Source organism: Oncorhynchus mykiss, chromosome 20 (assembly GCF_013265735.2).
Source record: "Oncorhynchus mykiss isolate Arlee chromosome 20, USDA_OmykA_1.1, whole genome shotgun sequence".
NCBI lineage: Eukaryota > Metazoa > Chordata > Actinopteri > Salmoniformes > Salmonidae > Oncorhynchus > Oncorhynchus mykiss.
The window spans coordinates 422,807-446,148 of NC_048584.1; the positions used below are offsets into that span (position 1 = coordinate 422,807).

Here is a 23,342-nt window from a genome sequence, read left to right on the forward strand (position 1 = left end):
CCGCCACAGGTGTGCTGACGAGCCACACCCGTGGCACGCCTTAGGCTCGTCACAATCCTTCGCCTCGTGCTCCCCAGATCCACAAAATCTGCACTTTCTTGTGCTGCACGAGGCGAGGATGTGGCCGTAGGCCATACAGCGCCTGCAAAATGGGGGCTGACGTGCATAAAACAACGTCCCCCTGTCAGCCCCCAGGGAGAACATAGCAGGAAGATGGAGGTAGCCACCATGTCCCTTTGGGTCCTCCCTGAGGAGGTCCTGGAAGCCTCTCCTCCCATTCTAAAACCCTAGGGACACCTTGAGGTGCCTTGCTGAGGAGATGTTATCCATGTATCTCCCCAGAAAGGCCCTCACCACCTCGTCCTTAACGTATGGGTTGTAAATGTTTACAGTCACAACCCTAAAGTTGTTCCTCGCCAAGCTGGTTACTTCATAGTGACACATCGGCCTCTCACCTCCCACTGCTCTTGGCCTTCTCAGGATCTCATCATGTTTCTCCTCTGTGTGTAGTGCCACGCCGTATGCTCCCTCCAACAAGTTGCCTTGGAAGTAAAACACGTCCTTCACCGTCAGCTTTAGGATCCCCCATCAAGATGGTCCTTCCAAATGTTTCCCGTCCTAAAGGCTCCATCTCCTTTTCCTTCCATGCAAAACGAATCGTGTTGGCCAGCCCAATCCCAGGGACCAACCGTGTTGAAGTTTGCGCCATCTCCGCAAGGAGAATGGCACACCCGGCTCACGTTCTCTTCCAAAACAAGGAAAAAATTTAATCCAAAGTGACCGAGAATCTGAAGCTACAGTGCCTGATAGAGACATACCCCAAGCGACTTACAGCTGTAATCGCAGCAAAAGGTGGCGCTACAAAGTATTAACTTAAGGGGGCTGAATAATTTTGCACGCCCAATTTTTCAGTTTTTGATTTGTTAAAAAAGTTTGAAATATCCAATAAATGTCGTTCCACTTCATGATTGTGTCCCAGTTGTTGTTGATTCTTCACAAAAAAATACAGTTTTATATCTTTATGTTTGAAGCCTGAAATGTGGCAAAAGTTCGCAAAGTTCAAGGGGGCCGAATACTTTCGCAAGGCACTGTATATATGATAAGTGCAGACACAGGCAACTGACACAGGCAACTGACACAGGCAACTGACACAGGCAACTGACACAGGCAACTGACACAGGCAACTGACACAGGCAACTGACACAGGCAACTGACACAGGCAACTGACACAGGCAACTGACACAGGCAACTGACACAGGCAACTGACACAGGCAACTGACACAGGCAACTGACACAGGCAACTGACACAGGCAATAACCCACGAATTACCCAAAGAATATGGCCGCCTAAATATGGTTCCCAATCAGAGACGACGATAAACAGCTGCCTCTGATTGAGAACCAATCTAGGCAACCATAGACATACAAAACACCTAGATAGTAAACAACCCCATGAACATACAAAACCCCTAGACAGTACAAAAACACATATATCACCCTAGTCACACCCTGACCCTAACCTAGTGGTTAGAGCGTTGGACTAGTAACCGGAAGGTTGCGAGTTCAAACCCCCGAGCTGACAAGGTACAAATCTGTCGTTCTGCCCCTGAACAGGCAGTTAACCCACTGTTCCCAGGCCGTCATTGAAAATAAGAATTTGTTCTTAACTGACTTGCCTGGTTAAATAAAGGTAAAAAATAAAAAATAATAATAATAATAATAAAGAAAACAAAGCAAACTAAGGTGACAGCGATGCCAAGGGCTAAAATAGAAGTCATTCCTATTTCTGACGCAGATCTGTAAGTCCTGCCTCTCCCATCTCCTCAGTGGTTTATAGAAGCAGGTACCCACGTGCCATCTCCTCATTGGTTATACCCACGTGGGTAATTGAAAGATTAACTGTTTTGCCGGTAGTCGTGGGGTAAATTCAAAGATGAAAAAGCCTGGAAGGAGGAGAGATGACTAGAAACGATTCGGTTGACTGTTAAATGTGTGGATTAATAGTCGGAGTAGAGGTCCTTGTGCATTTCAGGTAAAATAACAACTCAATGTTTATATCCCAGGACAAATTAGCTAGCAACAGCAAGCTAGCTAAATAGGACAAATTGATGTTAGCTAGCAAGTGCAAGCTAACTAGCCAAATTGCCATAAATGTTTAATGCTTTTCGACCTTTCCCCAAATGAATGTCATTGGTTCAGTTTGTTTTGATATTTTAACCTGGGGGGGGGGGAATAAATGTATGCACGATGGCGCATGGCAGCCGGTTTGGGTTCCGTGTAACTGTGCTATTTAGAGTTATCAAACGGGAGTGACGAGTAGCCTGTTGATTTAACAGAATTTTGACAACCATCAGAATTGGTAAAACATTTATTTTTATAATAAAGGTTATGCATGCCAACATATTAGGCAATAATTAAGATTAATCAAAAAATTATATCAAACGTTTTACCATTACAACATTTGATGTACAGTCACGTTCACTGTGGTTGTTTTAAGCGTGCTATAGAGTTCACAGCTGGCGGTGCCTCATTGGTTATTGTCCATAATTTGCAACAGTGTCAATGAGCGTCATCTTTATCTTCCCTTTGCGGTACCTCAAACTGTGCCATTACCAGTGAGATAAACTTTTATGAGTTGATTTTACTCTTTGCTCAGAGTTTGTCTAGGCAGTCTTAACTTTGTCCTAAAACCTACTCTGAGCTGGGGTTTTTAAAACAGGGTTTAACATGATTCCTAGGACCTTTAAAAAAAAGTTTTGTATTTGGACCCTGATATCACTTCAACTCTCATGGTCCCCCAACAGGTGGTGCTAAGTCGATGTGAGTGCAGGAGTGCATCTTTATTATGATAAAGTAAGTTTCCTGTATAACCTGTGTGAAATGAATTTGTTGCCACACACACACGCGCAAGCACACGCACGCATAAAACATTTATCATATCGATTTGAATATATAATCGTAGGAAGCTATTAGAATTGTATATAGGCTTTCCACATCAGGTGCACATTAAGTCACACCAATTCAAATATCATATATTTTTTTAACTAGGCAAGTCAGTTAAGAACAAATGCTTGGTTACAATGGCGGTCTACCCCTGTCAAACCCTAACTTGGGTGTGCCACCCTATAGGACTCCCAATCACAGCCGGTTGTGATACAGCCTGGAATCAAACCAGGGTCTGTAGTGACGCTTCTAGCACTGAGATGCTGTGCCTTAGATTGCTGCGCCACTCGGAAACCCACATTTCAACCTATGTGTAGGGACACATCTGACCAATGAGTTGCATGTTATCATGTCAGAAGTAGCAAGGATATGAGCATAGAGATAATTGTTTACAATGGCAAGAAGGGATTAATTAACATTCTAATTTGAAACCATTTGCGCATGTATTGAGAGAGAGAGAGAGAGAGCGTGAGCGCGACACCGGTGCGGGGACTAGAATAGACATATGCATGCGCAATATGCTGGTTTGACAGAGCAGAGGCTGGCATATGCGCGCTGGACTGCGCACCACTCCAACACCACGCGGGGACTCACAAATAATTATTCTATAAAAGAGCATTCTCTAGTTTCGTAGAACATTTGCAAGGTAAGTTACAAAATTGTAACTACAGTAGACTAACGGTACTGTAGCCTACTGTACAGTGCTCTGCATTCTATTTCGTTCAGTTTACCTATTCAGTCTTGAATGGGGTGTGAGTTATATGACAAATCGCAGGCAGGTGAAGGTGTGTGAGAGAGCGTTCTAAGTATTTTTAAAATGCTGCAGTGTTCGCCAGACACGTAACATTGTGGAAATGTGTATTGCGTCGCGGTGGTGTACTAGGCTAAATAGGATCATTTATTTCAGACAGAGCACATTGCATGGTTATTATCGGTAGGCTACTCTGAAAATGGGTAATAACGTAAGACAACGCTTGCGCGCGTGGCAGAATGACCCGAAGTTATGTTGCGATGTGTACAATTAGGTGCTGGGATGCAAATGAAGCCCATGACGGTTTTGTCTGATCTCGGTCATAATGTAAATTATTTATCCTACAAACTTGCTATGATATTGAGAGCATATATAGCACTCGAGTTTACTTATCTATAAGCAATATTTTCCTGGCCATATACAGTACATTGCTGTTGAAGTTTTCTAATAGGCAAAGCCATATAGGTCAGTTTATGTCCACTTGAACAAGCAATGGTGAGGCAAAATATTTACATTTTTCAGAGTCCTATTATTCTAGTCTAATCCAAGATACTCCATTTAGTATGATATGTTACGTTTCTATGATATGACACTTCATATGGTATGTAATAATGCATTTGTGGATCCATCATCTATTTCGTATGATATGTTACGAATTACAATTTGTATGATATCTTACAAATTGCAATTCGTACAATATGTAATGAATTGCAATTCGTCCATATGTTCACAAATGTGCTAAAAACGTACAATATGTTACGAATTTGCGAAATGTAAATGTACTCCCTGTTCATCAACAACAGAGTGAAAAAGCCCGACTTCAACACCATCATTACGTTTGCTGACGACAAAACAGTGGTAGCCCTGATCACCGACAACGATGAGACAGCCTATAGGGAGGAGGTCAGAGACCTGGCAGTGTGGTGCCTGGACAACAACCTCTGCCTAAATGTGAGCAAGACAAAGGAGATGATCGTGGACTACAGGAATAGGAGGGCTGAACAGGCCCCCATTAACATCAAATGGGCTGTAGTGGAGCGGGTCGAGAGTTTCAAGTTCCTTGGTATCCACATCACCAACGAACTATCATGGTCCAAACACATCAAGACAGTCGTGAAGATGGCACAACAAAACTTCCCCCTCAGGAGACTGAAAAGATTTGGCATGGGTCCCCAGATCCTCAAGAAGATATACAGCTGCACCATCGACAGCATCCTGACCAGTTGCATCACCGTCTGGTATGGCAACTTCTCGGCATCCGACCGTAAGGCGCTACAGAGTGTGATGCGTACGGCCCAGTACATCACTGGGACCAAGCTTCCTGCCATCCAGGACCTATATACTTGGCTGTGTCAGAGGAAGGCACGGAAAATTGTCAAAGACTCTAGTCACCCAAGTCATAGACAGTTCTCTCTGCTACCGCACGGCAGGCAGTACCGGAGCACCAAGTCTAGGTCCAAAAGGCTCCTTAACAGCTTCTAACCCCAAGCTATAAGACTGCTAAACAATTAACCAAATGGCCACCCGGACTATTTACATTTATATTTACTGCTACACGCTGTTTATTATCTATGCATAGTCACTTTACCCCAACCTACATGTACAAACTACCTCGACTAGCCTGTACCCCCGCACATTGTGCTGGTACCCCCTGTATATAGCCTCGTTATTTTTATGTAATTTTACTGTGTTACTTTTCATTTTTTTACTTTAGTTTATTTAGTAAATATTTTTAAAACTATTTATTGAACTGCATTGTTGGTTAAGGGCCTGTAGGTAAGCATTTTTTTGTATTTGGCGCATGTGACAAATAACATTTGATTTGATGTTAGTAATTCCAGTTTGTTGTGACTAACGTTAGCTAGCTCTAGGGGTTAGGGGTAAAGGTTAGGGTTAAGGTTAGAGTTAGGTGAATGATTAGCTAAAAGTGTTCAGGTTAGGGGAAGGTTAGCTAACATACTAGGTAATTGCAAAGTAGCTAAAAAGTAGGAAAAAGTATCAAAGTTCCTAATTAGCTAAAATGCTAAAGTTGTCTATGATGAGATTCGAACACACAACCTTTGGTTTGCTAGATGTTCCCATCAACTGCACCCTTGCTGTGTGTTTGTGTGTGTGTTTAGGACTGGTAACCAATTGATTTCACACTGGAAACTGCCTTTGGTGCTCTCTTCAAGTATTAGTGGACTGAGCAAGGCCTTTATAGTAGATTACTTCATTAGTCATTATTCATGACATGAGCCTTTGGAATACAGGTACATTCTGAAGAGGACAACTCACCAGTCCAGCCAGGGGCGCGACTTTGGTTTTAGAAGTGGAGGGGACATAACCTCGCAGGGGGGTCTGGGGGTCCTGCCTCAGATTTGTTTTGGGTCATCTAAAGCTAATTTCCTGGTTTCAACACAATCTACAGTACCAGTCAAAAGTTTGAACACACCAACTCATTCAACGGTTTTTCTTTATTTGTACTATTTTCTAATAATAGTGAAGACATCAAAACTATGAAATAACACATATGGAATCATGTAGTAACCAAAAAAGTGTTTGATATTCTTCAAAGTAGCCACCCTTTGCCTTGATGACAGCTTTGCACACTCTTGGCATTCTCTCAACCAGCTTCATGGGGTAGTCACCTGGAATGCATTTCAATTAACAGGTGTTCCTTGTTAAAAGTTAATTTGTGGAATTTCTTTCCTTCTTAATGCGTTGGGATGAGTTGGACCGCAGTGTGAAGTAAAAGCAGTCAACATGTGCTCAGCATATGTGGGAAATCCTTCAAGACTGTTGGAAAAGCATTCCAGGTGAAGCAGGTTGAGAGAATGCCAAGTGTGCAAAGCTGTCATCAAGGCAAAGGGTGTCTTTTTTCAAGAATCTAAAATATCTTTCGATTTGTTTAACACTATTTTGGTTACTACATGATTCCATGGGTTATTTCATAGTTTTGATGTCTTCACTATTATTCTACAATGTAGAAAACAGTAAAAATAAAGAAAAACCCATGAATGTGTCCAAAAGTTTGACTGGTACTGTAATATTACCCTTTTGGGGTCATTTTGGGTTCACTTTTATTGTAAAAATAATATAAAGTTTCTAAATACTTTTACATGAATGTGGATGCTACCATGATTATGGATAATCATCTATGAATCGTGATTAATGATGAGAGAGAAAGTTATAGATGGACAAATATCATATCCCCCAAAAATGCTAACCTCCCCTGTTATTGTAGTGGTGAGAAGTTAGTTTTAGGGGTATGAAATTTGTGCGTCTAACTTTCTCTTATCATTAGTCATGATTCATTCAGGATTATTAATGTAGAAGTGTTAAACATTTTCTATTCAGATTTACAATAAAAGTGACTCCAAAATGACATAATACATTATTTACCATTCATTTCTATTGGGCACAAAATAATCTGAAATGCATCCAAAACAAATAGATTCAACAGATTTGTAGTTACAAGCTTGATGTAGTCAATGCCTGCTATGAACGAAGGACTTAATACTTAACTTTTAACTACTTTAATACACATAAAAGTTAATACTTTTGCTCTCCTAAAATGTACAAAAATGTACAAAAAGGGCTATAATTTTTAAAAGGTTCCCTCGATATCGATTAAAATACCCTCAAATTAATGCTCAGGGTCTGCACTTTAATTTCACAATCATTGTTTGATTTCAAATCCTCACTTTTGGACTATAGAGCCAAAATAAAAAAATGCTTAATTGACCCAATAATTACAGAGGGCACTGTAATTCATATCATAATAGTACTGTAGAGCTCTTTTTAATTGCACACAACAAAAAAGCTGGATTGCCACTTCCTTCCCCTAGAGGTCCACCACCCTGCAGTGCCCCAACCCAACACCCCCCACTCAGCTTTAAGATCTTAGTGCAACATTCATTATTGGTTTCAGGTGTGTTAGGCCAAGGCCAGAGTGATAACCAAGAGTATGGCAGACCCCCAGTGCCAGGACTTAGCAGCCCAGCAGCTAGGGATTGTAAGCTTGCTAGCTAGCTAGCTAGCTAACATTAGCTAACTTTTGGCTAGCTCTAGTGGTTTATCAACTGCCGAAAACCAGCCAAGTTACTTTACTTCTGTTGAAACAGGACAAAACAAAGGCTACAAAACATGTCCAGAAAACTAGAGGCTATAGCTAAACTGGCTGTGGTAGCTAATTGCTAGCTAGTTAATTCACTTCAGACAGAACTTTAGTCGAGAGGGGATGAAACATGTGTAACTGACACGTTTCAAGGCAGTTACACTACTAACTCAGCACTGGGAATAAATTCACTTTTCTGTTAAGTCAAACAGCAGTTACCTTGCCAGCTACATCAGTCAAATGAAGAGTAGCCAGTTTCTGGTCTGCATGCTTTTACAACGCTGAGAAAAAGCACCACACACACAGACCACAGCTGTCTCTGTTGGCACGCTCTGTGGTGTCCGCGTGGTTTGAAATCCAGCCTGTTGATTCGCCAAACAGCCTACCCAATAACTCTGAGGCATCCGCATGGTCCTAAAGCACACCGATGCCGTTTTTTGTATCACAGTGCAGTGATAAAACTGTGGGGGACCAAAATGCATTTTCAGAATGTGGGGGGGATCATGTCCCCCCGTCCCCAATGAAAGTTGCGCCCGAGTCCAGCAAATATGCATGGTGACAACTTAGAGCTGGGACAAACTGATGCTGCAGTATTTGGAAGCTTTCCTTTGTTACAATATAAGGCACATAATCCCCACGCAATTTATAGGTCAAGTTAAAATGTACAGTGAATGGCTTCCCGAAGGTCTTGCTAATTTCTTTCTGTCCTGATGGAGTGAAGCAATAATGCCAGAGGAGGTGTGGTATATGGCCAATATACCACTGCTAAGGGTGCCTGGATACAGCCCTTAGCCGTAATTAATTATATGAAGCACTCCATCAGGACAGGTAGAAATTAGTAAAACCTTTGGGAAGCCATGCACTGTACATTTTAACTTGACCTATATTGGCCATATATCACAAACCCGTGAGGTTCCTTATTACTATTATATACTGGTTACCAATGTAATTAGAGCAGTAAAAATAAATGTTTAGTCATACCCGTGGTATACGGTCTGATATACCATGGCTGTCAGCTAATCAGCATTCAGGGCTCAAACCACCCAGTTTATAAGAGGTAATATAGTATGGAGCACCAGAAGTGATGATGATAAGCAACCTGAACTCTGTGACCCTGTAACTCATCGACACTGATTCAAGGTGACACCGGAGATGGAGGGTTGTTGTGAGGTAGGGTGGAAATCACATCAAAATGGGGATCCAGTGTCATCCTCTTCATGTTTGTGGATCACCAATAATTTATTCACTTCTGTACCCTCAGGGTTCAAATGAAAGAGAGTAGCTACTTTTCCAACACTGAGAAGGAAATGACTTTGTGTCATGACTATTCAATAGCCTTTTACTGCCCTTATCTGGATTGGCTTCGGTTTTAAAAATAAACCTTTTATTCAGTTGGATATTTTACTGAAAAAAATCTGAAACCCCTCTCCGTCAATGTGACATAATTGTTAATATGCCTCTACTACTGTGTTGTGGTAATGTTGTGACAGTATGTTTACATGCACAGTAATAATGAGATATTAAACTGATTATGGTAGTAGGCTGATTATAGTAATGTAAACACCTTACTGCTTATCTTAATCAGTGTAACGTCAAAATCAAAGTAAGCATACATTTCCGCTGTGTATTTGATCTGCCCATGTGCACCAGCCGAACGATCCTCCCTCTTTAGCGCAAGAAAAGTCATTTCGGAACAACTGAATGTATGCGTCTTAGAAGTAGTTTTCACATGCAAATTTTGTATGTCCGAAATCAGGATCAAGTACGCTTCCCGAAAATAACACGGTCGCTGTGTTAAAATGTTTATTTTGATTGGTGATTTTCTGCATTTACAGTGGGGCAAAAAAGTATTTAGTCAGCTACCAATTGTGCAAGTTCTCCCACTTAAAAAGATGAGAGAGGCCTGTAATTTTCATCATAGGTACACTTCAACTTTTTTGCCCCACTGTATCAGTGCCATCGGGTAGCCTGATTTCAGATGTTTCAGATGTGTCCATGGAAACAGGATTATTAGGGAAATCATTCTTCTTGCAAAGCATGTAAAGGTTTTAATTATATTAATCTATTATATTAATCTGACAATCCACAATAATTGCATTATTGTGTGCATGTAACCATACTCAATGTTGTTTGTTGTTGGGTGCGATGTGTCAGACAGGGCTTTTGGTGAATATGCTAAATGTTCATTGTGTTCAAAGCATATGCTTTATACCAGGGTTTGTTTCCAACCACAATTTTTTTGTTTAGTTCCTATGTTCCAACAAGCAAAATAAAGTTCTGAACTGGTTCGAACCCCCAAAAAAGTACCAGTTTATATCGTTCTTTTTTGTTGTTGTAATTTTTACACACTTTTTCTCCCCAATTTCATAATTACGATCTTGTCTCATCGCTGCAACTCACCAACGTGCTCGGGAGAGGCAAAGGTTGAGTCATGCATCCCCCAAACATGACCTGCCAAACCGCACTTCTTAACACCCGCTCGCTTAACCCGGAAGCCAGCTGCACCAATGTGTCGATGGAAACAACATTCTGCTCCTTCTTCACCACCCTGTCTGTGTGGGTGGACCATTTCAGTTTGTCCGTGGTGTGTATGCCGAGGAACTTAAAAAACTCTCCACCCTCTCCACTACTGTCCCGTCAATATAGATAGGGGGCTGCTCCCTCTGCTGTTTCCTGAAGTCCACGATCATCTCCTTTGTTTTGTTGACATTGAGTGTGAGGTTCTTTTCCTGACACCACACTCCGAGGGCCCTCACCTCCTCCCTGTAGGCCGTCTTGTCGTTGTTGGTAATCAAGCCTACCACTGTAGTGTCGTCTGCAAACTTGATGATTGAGTTGGAGTCGTGTATGGCCACTCAGTCGTGGAGAGGGCTGAGAACGCACCCTTGTGGGGACTCAGTGTTGAGGATCAGCGGGGTGGAGATGTTGTTACCTACCCTACCCTCACCACCTGGGGGCGGCCCATCAGGAACCCCAGGACCCTTGACTAGTCTTTCAAAGCACTTCATGATGACAGAAGTGAGTGCTACAAGGCGGTAGTCATTTAGCTCAGTTACCTTAACTTTCTTGAGAACAGGAACAATGGTGGCCCTCTTGAAGCATGTGGGTACAGCAGACTGGGATAAGGCTTAATTGAATATGTCTGTAAACACACCAGCCAGCTGGTCTGCGCATGCTCTGAGGACGCGGCCGGGATGCCGTCTGGGTCTGCAGCCTTGCGAGGGTTAACACGTTTAAATGTTACTCACATTGGCTACAGTGAAGGAGAGCCCGCAGGTTTTGGTAGTGGGCCGTGTGAGTGGCACTGTATTGTCCTCAAAGCGAGCAAAAACATTGTGAAGGGAAAACCGGCCACCTCTTTCCTCCATTCCATTGGCCAATTGATAATAAGATGGATGACCTCCAATCACAGATTTTCTAACAACGGGACTCTCGTAACTACAATATTGTCCGTTTTTATGGAGCATGGCTTTCGGACAAGATAAGATAACAAGATACCCCCCATGGCTATCCAACTGTATGGATTCTCCATTCACTGAGCGGACAGGACAGTGGAGTCAGGGAAATCGAGAGGGGAGGGGTTTGCCTCTTCATCAACAACAAATGATGTGCTGACTCAAGCTCAGTCGAAATCTCGATCCATTGTTCACATGTATTGGAATACCTGATCGTCAAATGCCAACCCAGTTTACCTCCCGAGGGAGTTTTCAGCTGTTATCGTGACTGGTGTTTACAAGCAGAAGCTCAAACAGGAAGTACCCGTGACTCGCTCCATTGAGAAATGAACACCAGAACCAGAGATTATGCTACAGGACTGCTTTTCTAGCGCTGATCGGAATATTTTCGAAACTCCACCGGCAAGTTAACCACCTCCGTTACGGCTTCATTAGGAAATACATCGGCGACGTTGTCCCCACAGTGAAGGTTCTCTGCTTCTCCAATCAAAAGCCCTGGTTAACACTGAGGTTCGAGGTAAACTAAAGGACAGGGCTACCGCACACAGGGCTATCGTAGACAACTCTGAGGCTATGGCTGAGGACAGGAACAAGTACAAGAATTTCATTAAACAAGCAAAATGATAATATAGGAATAAGGTAGTAGCATATTACACAGGTTCCGAAGCCCGCCGCATGTGGCAGGGTCTACAGTTATTATGGATTACAAAGGAAGACCCAGTCGTGATCTGCCTAACGATGCCTCTCTACCAGACGAACTCAATGCATTTTATGCATGCTTCAACAATAACAAAACCAACACTAATGCCGACCTAGAGGACTGGGTGATCTTGGTCTCCGAGGCCGACATGAGTAAGGCCTTTAATCAGGCCAACACTCGTAAGGCCGCGGAGCCGGACGGTATCCCAGGGTGCTTTCTCAGAGCATGTGCAGAGTAGCTGGCAGGCATATTCATGGTCATTTTCAACCTTTCCTTGTCCCAGTCTGTTCCCAAGAACTCTACGGCTTCTTGCCACCCTGTTGCACTCACGTTTTAATTTGTTTTATTTTATTTCACCTTTATTTAACCAGGTAGGCCAGTTGAGAACAAGTTCTCATTTACAACTGCGACCTGGCTAAAATAAAGCAAAGCAGTGCGACACAACACAGATTTACACATGGAATAAACAAATGTACAGTCAATAACACAATAGAAAAGTTGATATACAGTGTGTGCAAATTAAGTAAGATTAGGGAGGTAAGGCAATAAATAGGCCATAGTGGCAAAATAATTTCAATTTATTAATAAACACGGTTTAATAAATGTGCAGAAGTAATACATGTAATAAATGTGCAGAAGATGAATGTGCAAGTAGAGATACTGGGGTGCAAAGGAGCAAAACAATAAATGACATGGGGATGAGGTAGTTGGGTGTGCTCTTTACAGATGGGCTATGTACAGGTACAATGATCTGTAAGCTTCTCTGACAGCTGATGCTTAAAGTTAGTGAGGGAGATATGAGTCTCCAGCTTCAGTGATTTTTGCAGTTCGTTCCAGTGATTGGCAGCAGAGAACTGGAAGGAAAGGTAGCCAAACGAGGAGTTGGCATTGGGGGTGACCAGTGAAATATACCTGCTGGAGCGCGTGCTATGGGTGTGTGCTGCTATGGTGACCAGTGAGCTGAGATAAGGTGGGGCTTAACCTAGCAAAGACTTATAGATGACCTGGAGCCAGTGGGTTTGGCAACGAATATGAAGCGAGGGCCAGCCAACGAGAGCATACAGGTCGCAGTGGTGGGTAGTATATGGGGCTTTGGTGACAAAACTTGATGGCAATGTGATAGACTGCATCCAATTTGCTAAGTAGAGTGTTGGAGGCTATTTTGTAAATGACATCGCCGAAGTCAAGGATCGGTAGGATAGTCAGTTTCACAACGGTATGTTTGGCAGCATGAGTGAAGGATGCTTTGTTGCGAAATAGGAAGCCGATTCTAGATTTAATTTTGGATTGGAGATGTTTAATGCAAGTCTGGAAGGAGAGTTTACAGTCTAACCAGACACCTAGGTATTTGTAGTTGTCCGCATATTCTAGGTCAGAACCGTCCAGAGTAGTGATGCTAGACAGGCGGGCGTGTGCGGGCAGCGATCGGTTGAAGAGCATGCATTTAGTTTTACTTGTATTTAAGAGCAGTTGGAGGCCACAGAAGGAGAGTTGTATGGCATTGAAGCTCGTCTGAAGGTTTGTTAACACAGAGTCCAAAGAATGGCCGGAAGTATACAGAATGGTGTCGTCTGCGTAGAGGTGGATCAGAGAATCACCAGCACCAAGAGCGACATAATTGATGTATACAGAGAAGAGAGTCGGCCCGAGAATTAAACCCTGTGGCACCCCTATAGAGACTGCCAGTGGTCCGGACAACAGGTCCTCCGATTTGACACACTGAACTCTGTCTGAGAAGTAGTTGGTGAACCAGGCTAGGCAGTCATTTGAGAAACCAAGGCTGTTGAGACAGCCGATAAGAATGTGGTGATCGACCTGGCCAAGGCTTTTGACTCTGTCTATGAACATGGCTGCATAGTGTTGTCTTTTATCAACGGCAGTTATGATATCGTTTAGGACCTTGAGCATGACTGAGGTGCATCCATGACTAGCTCGGAAACCAGATTGCATAGTGGAGAAGGTACAGTGGGATTCGAAATGGCCGGGGATCTGTTTGTCAACTTGGCTTTTGAAGACCTTGGAAAGGCCGGGTGGGATAGATATAGGTCTGTAACAGTTTCGGTCTAGAGTGTGTGTCCCTTTGAAGTAGGGGATAACCGCGGTAGCTTTCCAATCTTTGGGTATCTCAGATGATACGAAAGAGGTTGAACAGGCTAGTAATTGGGGTTGCAACAATTGATAATTTTAGAAAGAGAGGGTCCAGATTGTCTAGCCCAGCTGATTTGTAGGGGTCCAGATTTTGCAGCTCTTTCAGAACATCAGCTATCTGGATTTGGGTGAAGGAGAAATAGGAGAGGCTTGGGCAAGTTTCTGTGGGGGGTGCAGAGCTGTTGACTGGGGTAGGGGTAGCCAGGTGGAAAGCATGGCCAGCCGTAGAAAAATGCTTATTGAAATTCTCGATTATCGTAGATTTATCAGTGGTGACAGTGTTTCCTAGTTTCCTAGCAGTGGGCAGCTGGGAGGAGGTGCTCTAATTCTCCATGGACCTTACAGTGTCCCAGAACTTTTTGGAGTTTGTGCTACAGGATGCACATTTTGGATTGAAAAAGCTAGCCTTTGCTTTCCTAACTGACTGTGTATGTTGGTTCCTAACTTCCCTCAAAAGTTGCATATCATGGAGGCTATTCAATGCTAATGCAGTACGCCACAGGATGTTTTTGTGCTGGTCAAGGGCGGTCAGGTCTGGAGTGAACCAAGGGTCTATATATTTTCTTACTTCTACATTTTTTGAATGGGGCATGCTTATTTCAGATGGTGAGGAAAGCACTTTTAAAGAATAACCAGGCATCCTCTACTGACGGAATGAGGTCAATATCCTTCCAGGATACCCGGGCCGGGTCGATTAGAAAGGCCTCTTCCTGGTTGAAGGCAGCAGAGGTGTATTTAGAGGGCAGGTTGATCAGGATGATATCTATGAGGGTGCCCGTGTTTGGGATTGTACCTGTTAGGTTCCATGATAATTTGTGAGATTGAGGGCATCTAGTTTAGATTGTAGGACGGCCGGGGTGTTAAGCATATCCCAGTTTAGGTCACCTAACAGTACAAACTCTGAAGATAAATGGGGGGCGATTAATTCACATGTAATGTCCAGGGCAGAGCAGGGGGCTGAGGGGGGTCTATAACAAGCGGCAACAGTGACAGACTTATTTCTGAAAGGGTGGATTTTTAAAAGTAGAAGCTCGAACTGCTTGGGCACACACCTGGATAGCATGACAGAACTCTGCAGGCTGTCTCAGCAGTAGATTGCAACTCAACCCCTCTTGCCAGTTCTATCTTGGTGGAAAATTTTGTAGTTGGTGATGGAAATGTCCTAATTTTTGGTGGCCTTCCTAAGCCAGGATTCAGACACGGCTAGGACATCAGGTTTGGCGGAGTGTGCTAAAGCAGTGAAAAAAACAAACGTAGGGAGGAGGCTTCTGATGTTAACATGCATGAAACCAAGGCTTTTACAGTTACAGAAGTCAACAAATGATAGCGCCTGGGGAATAGGAGTGGAACTGGGGGCTACAGGGCCTGGGTTAACCTTTACATCACCAGAGGAACAGAGGAGGAGTAGGATAAGGGTACGGCTAAAGGCTATAAGAACTGGGCATCTGTTGCGTTGGGGACAAAGAATAAAAGTAGCAGATTTCTGGGCGTGGTGGAATAGATTCAAGGCATAATGTACAGACAAGGGTATGGTAGGATGTGAGTACAGTGGAGGTAAACCTATACATTGGGTGATGATGAGAGATGTTTCGTCTCTGAAGGCATCAGTTAACCTAGGTGAGGTCTCCGCATGTGTGTGGGGTGGGACGAAAGAGCTATCTAAGGCTTTTTTAGCGGGACTGAGGGCTCTACAGTGAAATAAAACAACAAAAACTAGCTAAGACAGCAGTAGACAAGGCATATTGACATTAGAGAGGCATAAAGCAATCACAGCTGTTGAACAGGAGAGCTAAGTCAACAGCGGGTACATGGCGATGAATGGGCAGAGCGTGTCAGTTAGATACATACAGGACCTGAGTTCGAGGCTGGGGCCAACAGGTAAACAAAATGAGGTACCGTGTTATTGAAACAGTCCAGGGGGCATCAGCTGTGTAGACGAGTGATTATAGAGTCAAAAGAGCAGCAAAAGGTGAGTCAGGTTGCTGTTCGGTAGTCACTATTACGCTAGGCAAGCAGGGGACACAGTGTTCAGAAAAGCTAGCGGGCCGAGGCTAGTAGATGGTTTCTCGGCGATATTGTAACAGAATAGCTTGTGATCGTGTGATCACGTCGTGATGGATCGGCGGGGCTCCATTTCGACAATAAAGGGTCCAGGCCAATTGGCAAAGGAGGTATTGTAGCCCTAGAATTAGCTGGTACGTGGGCCTAGCTTGAGGCTAGCTCAAGGCTAGCTGGTGCTTGCTTCGGGACAGAGGCATTAGCTAACAGTAGCCACTCGTTTGCAGCTAGCTAGCTGCGATGATCCAGAGTAATGATCCGGTGTAATGATCCAAAGCGGCAGGAATCCGGTGATATGGTAGAGAGAAGCAGTCCGATATGCTCTGGGTTGATATCGCGCTGTGCAGACTGGCAGGTGTTGACCGAGCTAAGGCTGACTAATGCCGGGGGAAAAAAGGCGAGGACCACTAGCTGTGGCTAACAAAGACTAGTAGCTAGTTAGCTGGCTAGCTTCTGATGGAAGTTCCCGTTATAAGGAATAAGAATAGCAGATCCGTACCACATTGGGTGAGGCGGGTTGCAGGAAAGTATATTTAGTTCGTAGATAGAAAGCGAGATTAAGATATATATGAAAAAAGACTGCCTTTTTACATGGGATAAGACACGGGATAAGACAAAGACAGATATACACGTCCTACTGCGCTGACAGCATGGAACAAGATCTGTAATCATGAAGTGCTTTGCAAGGCTGTTTATGGCTCACATCAACTCCATCATCCCAGATACCCTAGACCCACTCCAATTTGCATACTGCTGCAATGGATTCATAGATGACGCAATCTCAATTGCACTTCATACTGCCCTCACCCATCTAGATTAGAGGAATACCTATGTGAGAATGCAGTTCAGTGACTACATCTCAGCGTTCAACACCATTGTCCCCTCCAAGCTTGTCACCAAGCTTAGGACCCAGGGATGGAACACCTCCCTCTGCAACTGGATCCTGGACTTCCTGACAGGCCGACCCCAGGTGGTGAGAGTAGGCAACATCACCTCAGCCACACTGACCCTCAACACTGGGGGCCACATAGGGATTTGTGCATAATCCCCTTGCTGTACTCCCCGTTTACTCATGATTGCATGGCCACGCCCCACTCCAACGCCATCATCAAGTCTGCTGATGACACAACAGTGGTAGACCTGGTCACCGGCGACAATGAGAAAGCCTACAGGAAGGAGGTCAATGACCTGGCAGTCTGGTGCCAGGACAATAACTTCTCCCTCAACGTCAACATCACCAAGGAGCTGATCGTGGACTACAGGCGAACGCGCTCCTATTCACATCGACGGGGCTGCAGCGGAGTGGGCTTGAAAGCTTCAAGTTCCTCGGTTACAAATCACTAAGGTCTTAAAATGGAACACACGCGCACAGTTGTCAAAAAGGCGCGACAGCGTCTCTTCCCCCTTGGGAAGTTGAAAAGGTTTGGCATGGGCCCTCAGATCCTCAAAAAGTTCTATAGCTGTCCCATTGAGAGCCTTTTGACTGGCCGTATCACTGCTTGGTATGGCAACAGCACTGCCCCCAATCGCATGGCGCTACAGGGGGTGGTGTGAACATCCCAGTACATCACTGGGGCTGAGCTCCCCGCCATCCAAGATCTTCATATCAGGTAGTGTGAAAGGAAGGCCCAGAAAATTGTTAGACTCCAGCCACCCAAGCCATAGACTGTTCTCTCTGCTTCCGCACGGCAAACGGTACGGGTGCATCAAGTCTGACACCAACAGGCTCCTGAACAACTTATATCTCCAAGCCATAAGACTGCTAAATAACAAAATAACTACACAGAATATTTTGAGTTGACCCTTACAATTATTTGTATTTTTTTCTCTATGCATACACACAGCTGTTTATTCAAATGACTGGCACATGACTGACTAGCTCAGACACCCATGCATACCCCACAAGACATGCAACAAGTCCAGAACAGACTGGAAACCGGACAGTACTACACAGAGCCATGACAACATGGAACTCCATTCCACATCATGTGACTCATGCAAGCAATAAAATCAGATACATAACAGATACAACTACACCTTATGAAACAACGCAGACTGTGAAGAGACACAAACACTCTCCCCATCTTAGCTACCATTGCATCAATATGTTTTGACCATGGCAGTTGCCAATCCAGGGTTATACCAAGCAGCTTAGTCTCCTCAACCTGCTCAATTTCCACATTATTCAGTAAAGTATTTAGTTGCAGTTTAGGGTTTAGTGAATGATTTATCCCAAATACAATGCTTTTAGTTTTTGAAATATTTAGTACTATCTTATTTCTAGCCACCAATTCTAAAACGGACTGCAGTTCTTTGTTAACTGTTGCAGTGATTTCACTTGATGTGGTAGCTGATGTGAATAATGTTGAGTCATCGGCATACTGTACATAGATACATAAGCTGTACTCAGCGCCAGTGGCAGGTCATTACGAAAGATTGAAAAAATTAAGGGGCCTAGACAACTGCCCTGGCGAATGCCTGACTCTACCTGGATTATGTTGGAGAGGCTAACGTCCCACCAGGCCAACATCCGGTGAAACTGCAGAGAGCTAACATTCTAAATACACCATTTGTTATAGTAAACATTTTTGTAAATACATATATCTTACATCATTTAAAAGATTAACGTCTTATTAATCCAGCCGCTGTGTCAGATTTCAAAAAGCCGAAAACATGCTATTTTCTGAGGACGCACAGACAAGTATTACTAGCATTTTCCAACCAAGCATTAGCGTCATGAAAGTCAGAAATTACAATAAAATAAATCGCTTACCATTGAAGATCTTCCTCTGGTGGCAATGCCATGTTTCCTAACTACACAGTGAATGTTCGTTTTGTTTGATAAAATCAATTTTTATAGTCTAACACAAAACATTTGTAAACTGCTTGCGTCATAATTTCTGTCTCATTCATCTTTGGAAGATGCGTTCGTGGGTAAATACACACACTAAACAAACGTTTATCCAGTCATGGTTGGTTTCATTGCAATCCTCTGGTTGTTACTAACACAACCATACTTGAAGGTTACTTTGAAGACACCAATCAATGACATCATTGCGCACCAATGGTAGGACCGGTCTATCGTTGATTGACTGTATTTTGGACCAATGACCACTGATCATCTTGAAATCTAGCTTGGAAGATAGCCAATGAGCTGAGGTAAACGGCAATATGTAATGGTTATACGTTTGAAGACCAGCCTTTGTCGTAAACTCTGGCGTAAAAGAGATTCATTCGCCATTGCAAATCCTACTTGACGGAGCCACGGGTGTTGCGCATAGCAGTACATATTCAATAGCATTTTCAACAAGTTTATATATTTAAAATATGGCGAATAAATCAGGCAAAGCTAAAACAAAGTCTAGGTATACAGATTTAACCCAAATTATAGAGGAAATAGATAGATATGTCGTCAGGCGCGTGAAGGACGGTGCCGGGGCATGGACCACAAAAAATGTCCCCATTCCAGCTGCTGTGAAGGACTACAACAAGAGCATGGGAGGTGTGGACCTGTCATATGTGCTGATATGATACTACAATGTTCTCCACAAGACAATGAAATGGTATAAGACATTGTTTTATAATTTCATCAACATTGCTGTGGTGAATGCCTTCATCCTCCACAAGGATATGGCTAAGAGCTGTGGACAGCCCCCCATCTCACAGCTAGCCTTCAGGGAGCTGCTCATCCAGGAGCTTGCTAGCTACAGCAAGTCCACTGTAGCACCTTCTGTCCCCTCTACCTCTGTCCCTTCTGCTCCAACCAGTAGTGTTCACCTGCCCAGATTCATCTCTGAAGGCATGAATGTGCCTCAGGGCAAAAAGGGCACAGTAGGGAGACGTTGTTGTGCCCTTTGTCACAGGAAATGCCCCATCACCTGCACCACCTGTTCAGTAAGCCTTTGCTTTGCAGGAGAAGGAGACTGCTATGGGCCATGGCACCAGCAGCACAATATTATGAAGAGGACTGAGGGTCTTCACAATATTGTAAATAGAAAATATGTAAATAGTTACCCTTGTTAATTGTTGTATTATTATTATCATTATTTTATATGTATATATATATATATATATTTATATATATACTGCTAAAAAAAAATGAAGGGAACACTTAAACAACACAATGTAACTCCAAGTATATCACACTTCTGTGAAATCAAACTGTCCACTTAGGAAGCAACACTGATTGTCAATAAATTTCACATGCTGTTGTGCAAATGGAATAGACAACAGGTGGAAATTATAGGCAATTAGCAAGACACCCCCAATGAAGGAGTGGTTCTGCAGGTGGTGAACACAGACCACTTCTCAGTTCCTATGCTTCCTGGCTGATGTTTTGGTCACTTTTGAATGCTGGCGGTGCTTTCACTCTAGTGGTAGCATGAGACGGAGTTTACAACCCACACAAGTGGCTCAGGTAGTGCAGCTCATCCAGGATTGCACATCAATGCGAGCTGTGGCTAGAAGGTTTGCTGTGTCTGTCAGCGTAGTATCCAGAGCATGGAGGCGCTACCAGGAGACAGGCCAGTACATCAGGAGACGTGGAGGAGGTCGTAGGAGGGCACCAACCCAGCAGCAGGACCGCTACCTCCGCCTTTGTGCAAGGAGGAGCAGGAGGAGCACTGCCAGAGCCCTGCAAAATGACCTCCAGCAGGCCACAAATGTGCATGTGTCTGCTCAAACGGTCAGAAACAGACTCCATGAGGGTGGTATGAGGGCCCGACGTCCACAGGTGGGGGTTGTGCTTACAGCCCAACGCTGTGCAGGACGTTTGGCATTTGCCAGAGAACACCAAGATTGGAAATTCGCCACTGGCGCCCTGTGCTCTTCACAGATGAAAGCAGGTTGACACTGAGCACATGTGACAGTCTGGAGACGCCGTGGAGAACGTTCTGCTGCCTGCAACATCCTCCAGCATGACCGGTTTGGCGGTGGGTCAGTCATGGTGTGGGGTGGCATTTCTTTGGGGGGGCCGCACAGCCCTCCATGTGCTCGCCAGAGGTAGCCTGACTGCCATTAGGTACCGAGATGAGATCCTCAGACCCCTTGTGAGACCATATGCTGGTGCGGTTGGCCCTGGGTTCCTCCTAATGCAAGACAATGCTAGACCTCATGTGGCTGGAGTGTGTCAGCAGTTCCTGCAAGAGGAAGGCATTGATGCTATGGACTGGCCCGCCCGTTCCCCAGACCTGAATCCAATTGAGCACATCTGGGACATCATGTCTCGCTCCATCCACCACGTTGCACCAAAGACTGTCCAGGAGTTGGCGGATGCTTTAGTCCAGGTCTGGGAGGAGATCCCTCAGGAGACCATCCTCCACCTCATCAGGAGCATGCCCAGGCATTGTAGGGAGGTCATACAGGCACGTGGAGGCCACACACACTACTGAGCCTCATTTTAACTTTTTTTAAGGACATTACATCAAAGTTGGATCAGCCTGTAGTGTGGTTTTCCACTTTAATTTTGAGTGTGACTCCAAATCCAGACCTCCATGGGTTGATAAATTTGATTTCCATTGATCATTTTTGTGTGATTTTGTTGTCAGCACATTAAACTATGTAAAGAAAAAAGTATTTAATAAGAATATTTCATTCATTCAGACCTAGGATGTGTTATTTTAGTGTTCCCTTTATTTTTTTGAGTAGTGTATATTTATATATATATATATATATATATATATATATATATAGTGTTAGAATAGCATTTATGTATTTTGTATATAGTTCTTTACTTCAAAATGTATCACTGTACCAATTCGGCCACTTGGGTACATTTGGGTACATTTGTGTGGGACACCTGGGTGACTTCATGCTCAATGTCATGTAGCTCGCTCATTTTTGAAGTTATCTGTCCAAAACTTTGCTCAGCCATTGTTGCAATCTTATGTTCTTCATTCAAATCATCCCCAGCATCCTATCTGTATGTTTGGCTGTTCTTGGTCATTTGAAAGATGATGCAGCAACAATAAAAACAGAAAACGTATGTTTATTTCCTTGTATTTTCTTCTACCAGATCTATTGTGTTATATTCCCCTACATTCAATTCACATTTCCACAATATCCAGTGTTTCCTTCCAAAGAAGTTAAGAACACCTTCTGTGTTCTGTTAGACAGGTAACTCTCGATCCACAATATAGCAGGGAATGTAAACCCATAACACATACGTTTTTCCAACAGCAGATTATGATTGATAATGTCAACAGCTGCACTGAAGTCGCACAAAACAGCTCTCACAAGCTTATTATTGTCTTCATATATGGTACTGCTACTCTGTTTATCATATATCCTGATGCCTAGTCCCCATACGTATCTACCTTTATCACTCCAGTATCCCTGCACATTGTAAATATGGAATTGGAACGGACACTGTATATATCTTACTTATTTGTGTTTTTCTTATTTCTTATTTCTCGTGTTTTTTTTGTTCTACCCTACAGCATTGTTGGGGTTAGAGCTTTAAAGAAAAGCATTTCACTGTACTTGTGCATGTGACATTAAAACTTGAAACTTGAAGCTCTCTATACAGTTCTTTAGATTTATCCAGAATATAATGTCAGATTATTTTAGACACAATCACCATTTCATGCTACTTTGCCTTGGTCCATTTGAAGTGTGCTTTCTCTGGGTGGATATGGTCTCTATGTTTAGAACAAAGTAATTTCATTCATCCATCCTCATTCATTGGATAAAGCTCTTCAGTTTCGGTTATTTCATACTTGCGTAACAAGTGTCCAACAGCAGTGATAGCATAACTCTTTTCCCTCTGCTTTGTGGGTCACAAAAAGTAGGTCAACCCAATCACTTGAGAGAATAGATTAATACACACTATCGTAAAACTAAACAGCTCAAGTGAAAACAAGACTAGAGACACAGGCATAACTGTGGCTTTGATCAAGTCTAATCACAATCACCTGTGTCAGTTGGCCAAAATTACAGAGCAGCCAATCGGGAAACAGGAAAACTTAACAGAATAATTAACAAAAGTACATACGACTGGCAGATGTGGCGATTAGTGCTGGTGTGATAGTATAGCCAGAGATGGATGATATAATTACAAGATGCTTGTGTCTCCGCCCTAACAATGGGAGTCGAAAGTCCACAAAGACGGAAGGCAGGTGGGAGGAGGCGAGATCAGGTGGGAACATTCTACCTAATGAGAGGGCAGATACGCGTGTGAACAAGTCACAAC

The 23,342-nt window shown here is 43.5% G+C and overlaps 1 protein-coding gene across 2 annotated transcripts in view; it reads left to right on the top strand.

The window, feature by feature from the left end:
* Nucleotides 1-3,454: 3,454 nt before the first annotated feature.
* LOC110498789 (semaphorin-4G) overlaps nt 3,455-23,342 on the top strand; it is a 74,217-nt gene continuing 54,329 nt past the window's right edge. For both annotated transcript variants that reach the window (XM_021575411.2, XM_021575412.2), the window contains exon 1: nt 3,455-3,588. The gene's annotated coding sequence lies outside the window, so the exon portion shown is untranslated. The remainder of the gene's footprint in view (nt 3,589-23,342) is intronic.